Raw genomic sequence first — 6158 nt, 5'->3', positions numbered from 1 at the left:
ACGAATATCGGCTGAAGGGAACTCTGGTAGGGGGGTTCTATTCGCCTGATTAAAACCAACTGGCGTAAGTCTTGGCCCATTTGAATGGTTAAATTGTGCACTATTAGGATACCTACTTTGTTTTCTAGAGGTAATGAGACTAATCTTAATGTCTCGGAAATAGCTGGCAAGAATTTTTTTTTTTTTTTTTTTTTTTTTTTTTTTTTTTTAAGGCTATCGACCCATAATGGGGTCATTAAGTCTGATTATATGGGAAGATCAATTTATTGGCGAAGGTCATTACACCGTAGTGCACACTCGTGTGGATGTTGATGAAAAGGTTACATATGCAAATATAGTCTTATTTATGTATGTACATAGGCTTGTTATACAAAAAATTATTATAGTAATATGATGAAAATAGTTTTATATGGAGTAATTCGAGGAGGGTGAAATACAATTTTTACAATAACAGTGGCAGGGTATAAGACATCGGGACTTGGGGAAACAGATTACGCGGGAAAACTGAATATATAAGAGAGAACGGAACTAGTGACATATGCAAATATAGTCTTATTTATGTATGTACATAGGCTTGCTTGTTATACAAAAATATAATATAGTAATATGATGAAAGTAGTTTTATATGGAGTAATTCGAGGATGAGGGTGAAATACAATTTTTACAATAACATTGGCAGTGTATAAAACATCGGGACTTGCGGAAATAGATTACGCGGGAAAACTGAGTATATAAGAGAGAACGGAACTAGTGACATATGCAAATATAGTCTTATGTATGTACATAGGCTTGCCCGTTATACGAAAATAGAATATAGTAATATGATGAAAGTAGTTTTTTTTTTTTTTAGGATGAGGGTGAAATACAATTTTTACAATAACATTGGCAGAGTATAAGACATCGGGACTTGCGGAAACAGATTACGCGGGAAAACTGAATGAGAGAACGGAACTAGTGACGCGTCACTACAAGTTGTTAGTATTGATAACTATCCTATCCCACAAGTTTCTCTTTCTCTGTGAAACTCATCACACACACACACACACACACACACACACACACACACACACACACACACATAAACCACGAATCATGGACAAGCCTCACAAACTTCCCTTCCAGCATCTTGTTCCGTTAACATGCCTCTGGGTGGAGTTTCGAAGCTGTACAAGCCCCCGCATGACTTCAAACTTTACCATGAACACACGTTTTCCCTAGCGAACATACTGCACCATTGGGACACTAAGTGCCTCTGTGTTGTGTTGTTATTTTATTTGTTTCTCCATACATGTACTTCCGAGCGGGTTAGAGCGTCGCTACTTGTGGCGGAGGTCGAGGTGATGGAATTTCAAATCCTGCCGCCAGCGAGTTGGACCAAGGGCATGGTTCATTAAAGTCCTACAGAGCACCACTTTGGCGGAGAGGGACCTGTTAAAAATAAAATAACTTAGAAAATAAAATAAACTTGATTCTAGACGGAGGCATGGACGGTGCACCTTTAATTTAATATTAAAAAATTGTACTTCTAATGAGGATCACAGAGATGAAAAGAAAAAAAAAAAATTCTTTATTCGTGACGTATACGAATTTTACTTGTCTGTTGTTACTATATATCGCGTCTGCAGAGTAAGTGTCAGTGACTTTGGGTAGCCTACGCTACCCTACAAGCTGCCCGCCAACTGTAGGATTATCGCTCCTCATGATCATCTCCACAAAGGATTACAAAGGCGGAGCATGCCGACAGGAGACATTTTGGTCCATAACTAGGTCGGATGCGAAAAAAATATAACAATAATAAATAAATGAAAAATATATGATAGAAATAAAAAATAAAAATAAATGCATATAGTTAAATAGTAAACAAACTGGTAAATAGTAAATAATAAATTGACATATAACTAATAATAAATGAGAATCAAGCAAATAATAAACAGACAATAACAAAAATAAACAAATATAAAATAAATGAGTCATTACAGCATCTTGCATAGGTGTTTATCTAAATGAATCTTAATAAAGATACTGTACTTTCCCATGAAGATTTTCCATTTCTTAGTAGCTTGTATATATGCTAGCACCTAATCAATGGGCTGATTTACTCTGTTTTCAAACTTCATTCACAACCTCAGCCACTCCAGCGTGCCAAAAACATTGTACATGCACCTCTCACCATCTATACAACCTCACCAAGTCGGATTAAGCCACCGTGGTGAGGTAGAGAGGCTGGGACAGGCCGGTCCTGCAGTGGGCCATTAAGGCTGAACTACACAAAACTGGGCAGCAGCTTCTAATTAACAAAAAAAAAAAAAAATCGAAGATTGTTTCCTCTCTGTAGACTACCCTCCACCCCAGAGAAATTCCCTTCCGCGCGAATTCTCTCCCTCCCTTGTTCCCTCCCTTCCTCGTTCCCCCCCCCTCCTCCACTACCTCCCTCCTCATGCAAGAATCCCATGGCCCACAATTAGCATCACATGACTCACAAGAGCCCAAACTCTTCCCCCTCACAAGCTTTTCATTACTCACAATTTTCCCTCCCTCACAAACTCCCCATTGATTGATGTACCACACCACTCCACACTACGCCATCTTTGTTTCGATCACTCGTCACTAACAAGTTTCCCTCTCGTCTTCCGAAGTGCCAGCGCTTCTTTCCTTTACTCCAAGTCTCCCTCCTTCCCTTTCAAGTTTCATTCTCCAACCTTTCCTCCCTCCATTCAAAAATTCCCTCTCAGTCCCTTCAAAGTTCCCTTCCTCCCAGGCTTCCCTTCTTTCCTTCTTCTCCTCTACCCCTTCCCTCTGTCTTCCCTTCGTTTCCCCATCTTTCCCTTCCTCACAAACTCCTGTTTAAACTCTGTTGTTTTTAAAGATTGATATTAACCTACATCCTCTTTAAAACTTCAACTTAACCTCTGTCCTTTCTCAAACTTCATGCTAACCTCGAGCTTCATATTAACCCTCATCTTCTCTCATACTTGATTCTAACCTCCATCCTCTCTCAAACCTCATGTTAACCTCCGCCCCATTCTCTCCCGCATGTCGGGTTGTCCTTCTGGCGGCGGCGGCGGTCGTGGCGACGCTGGGGGCGGGGCGGGGCGGGTCGGGTCGGCGCGCGGCCCATGGGGGAGGGAAGGAAGCGCTGGGAGAAAGGGGGGAGGGCGTGTGTGTGTGTGTGTTTGTGTCTGCCGGTCTGTCAGTCGCTCTGCCTGGGCTGCCTCCGACAGACCGCCAGTTGCCTCTGGTCTGCGACCGGGGCTGGAGCTGTGGCGGCGTGCTGTGTGGTGGAGTGCTGTGATGGTGACTGTGGTCATCCGTGTGGTGCTGTGGTGAGTCTGCGTCCTCCGAGCCGCGGGGCTTCGGTGACCGGCGGTTGTGGTGATTGTGGTGCCGGCCTGTGTGGTGGAAGGGGTGGGGATAGAGAAAGGTTGTTGTCACATGGTGTTGTGGTGGTGGTGGTAGTAGCTGCCGCTGTACTACACACAGGCGAGGAAGTGCCCCGGTTGGGTGATGGTGTTGGCAGCTGTTGGAAAAGTCCTCTGGAGTGTTGGCTTGCCGGCACGTTCCTGACAACTGCAGGCAAGTGCGGTGAGGTGATGGGTGATAGAGAACTGTGGTGGCAGCTTTAGCCGCTTTCGAAACAGCTGTGACCAACAAAGGACCATGTTGGCAGAAGGAGTTGTAAGTGTTTGCCGGCATGGCCTGGCTGTTGTCAAATGATGGCAAACGGATGTGATAAATAACCTTACGAGTATTGTCAAGTGTGGAACGTGAAATGGCTGACGATAGATCATGTTGTCAGTAGTGGTGTTGGCTCGCAAGTGATCACTTTCACAGGACGAGACGATTCTTGTGGTATACTGTTGGCTAGTACAAGAGTACGTGGCCAATGTTGTCATCAAACTATGCGGACATTTGTGTTACCATGGAAACGGCTATTCTTTGTTATCTGGATGATGACGTAAGCGATTTGTGTGTGTGTGATCATCAAATACTGAAGATATATTGTCATTATTTCGAGAACGGCCCTTAGACATTCTTCATGTATTGATAATATCTATTGGGTGGTTGTGTTGTTGACAGCTGTTACCTTACGCTGTCAGATTTAACCCCGCATGGTTAGTGAGCCTTAGAAGTTTAATTCCTTGGACTAAAACCACATGAGAGGCTCCCTCAGCTGAATGAAATCATGTGGCGGCAGCCTGATAAAGGCTACGAGGACCGAAAGGGGCAAAAAAATCTCGTCAGTACTGATTGTATCGTGAGCTTTTCTTTATGCGTTCCGAGCTAGTGTGGGTTGGTCGCTAACCGCGTGGAGAAATCCCCTGTTGGCAGCTGCCAACAAGTGCAGGAAAGTTGGTGGCTTGCGGTCAGCTCATGGTCGGCAGCTGTACTCAAGTGGTGGCTGTCGAGAAGCTGGCCATGGTAGCAGGCGGCGGCGGCGGTGGCGGCGACGGCGGCGGCGGAGGGAGGCTGCAGACAGACGAGCGGCTGGGTGGCGGCCAGTCGCCGAACCCTCTGCATCATCCTCGGCTGCCTAGTGGCTGAGCCTAGCATTTCGGCGAGTTTTCGGAAAATAAACAAGTCTCCTCCAGAACAGGAGAAAAAAAAAAAAAACGGGGACAGTAAAGTTGTGTGTGCTCGTGGATGTGTGTGTGCGCGCGCGTGCGTGCGTGTGGGTGTGAGACCCTAATTGCATTTATCTGGGAGCAGTTGAACGTACAATCATGTTTTTATGTCTCTATCTCTCAAGTTTATTCGGAAATTTCCTTGAATTTTCTGGGGGTGTTTGTTGTCTTGGTATCTGGTCACGTGACCGTGGCCGCAGAAAACTGTCGTGGTTGGTCACTCGTCATGAATAAACCGAATCTTGTTTGCATTTGTTACCAAAACTATTGATGGCGATTTTTTTCGATCATATCAGAAGCTGAATCCATTTAATACCAATAAAGTTTCGAAAAAAGATTATATTTCCAAATATCGTGGGCGTTAATCGAGTGTTGCATGACAACAATAAGTCCAAAGGTATTTGCATAGTTAATAATAATAGGACAAAAATTCTTTCGCCTGACAGATATTAATAGGAATTGAACACAGACCTTATCATTGTCAAGTGTGTGTGTGTATCCTTGTTTATGGAGAAAGAGAAGAGGGACATGTAGGTAGACAGACAGAGAGAGAGAGAGAGAGAGACCATTCGTGTGTGTGTGTGTGTGTATGTGTGTGTGTGTGTGTGTGTGTGTGTGTGTGTGTGTGTCTATATCCTTGTTTATGGAGAAAGAGAAGAAGGACATGTACAGTAGATAGACAGACGGAGAGAGAGAGAGAGAGAGAGGGACCATTCGTGTGTGTGTGCGTGTCTATATCCTTGTTTATGGAGAAACAGAAGAGGGACATGTAGGTAGACAGAGAGAGAGAGAGAGAGAGAGAGAGGGACCATTCGTGTGTGTGTTTATGGCATGTAACCCGATATAGTCCGCACGATACCATCATCGAGACGCTTGGATTTTTTGGGGTATCGGTACCACAAGTTTCATAAAATGCAGAGGACGGATGTAAGGATGCGGGACCTGGAGGCTTGAGGTGGTTGTAACCTACCCGCTGCACAGTGTATATGTGCGTGTTGGGCGGGGGGGGGGACCCACGACTGAATGAAATCATCTGGTAGCATCATGTTTGAAAGTTTGAAGTTATTTCGTCCATTATTGACGCAGCTGAGATGGGTCTCCACTTGAGGGACGATGTAGCCTCTGTACCTTACAATCCGGCTTGGTAAGACAGGACAAAAGGAAAACAATGATAAATAAGAATGAAATATCATCGCAAAAATAGGTTTAAGAAGGAAATAGGCAACAGTGATTAACGAATGAAATAGACTTTAATCATGTAGTGAGCAATGAAAATTGGTTATTTTAAGAGAAGATAAGAATAGGGATGACAAAGAACTGCCTAGTGTAGGCTTTATGGTCTCTTGCAGTCTCCTCCATCCTTATCTCCATATGTTTTTACAAGTGTGGTAGTTTGGTGAGTAGCGTCTTGGGGCCCCATGACCCAGTGGTTGTGGGTTTGAGCCCTCGCCATTATTCTACATTCTTGCATCTGCAAGAAGGTTATTTGCTCTCTCATTGCTGCAGCGCGAGATTGTCCTTTAGGATAGAAACGCT

General features: G+C 44.2%; 1 protein-coding gene across 1 annotated transcript in view; it reads left to right on the top strand.

The window, feature by feature from the left end:
• The window catches only part of LOC143036100 (uncharacterized), a 600714-nt gene that overhangs the window by 70116 nt on the left and 524440 nt on the right, over nt 1-6158 (top strand). The window lies entirely within an intron of this gene.

The sequence above is a fragment of the Oratosquilla oratoria genome, chromosome 20 (assembly GCF_046742065.1).
Source record: "Oratosquilla oratoria isolate Oo_2021 chromosome 20, ASM4674206v1, whole genome shotgun sequence".
Classification (NCBI taxonomy): Eukaryota; Metazoa; Arthropoda; class Malacostraca; order Stomatopoda; family Squillidae; genus Oratosquilla; species Oratosquilla oratoria.
Note: the sequence above shows the minus strand (reverse complement) of the source record. Positions and strands in the feature narration are given on the sequence as shown.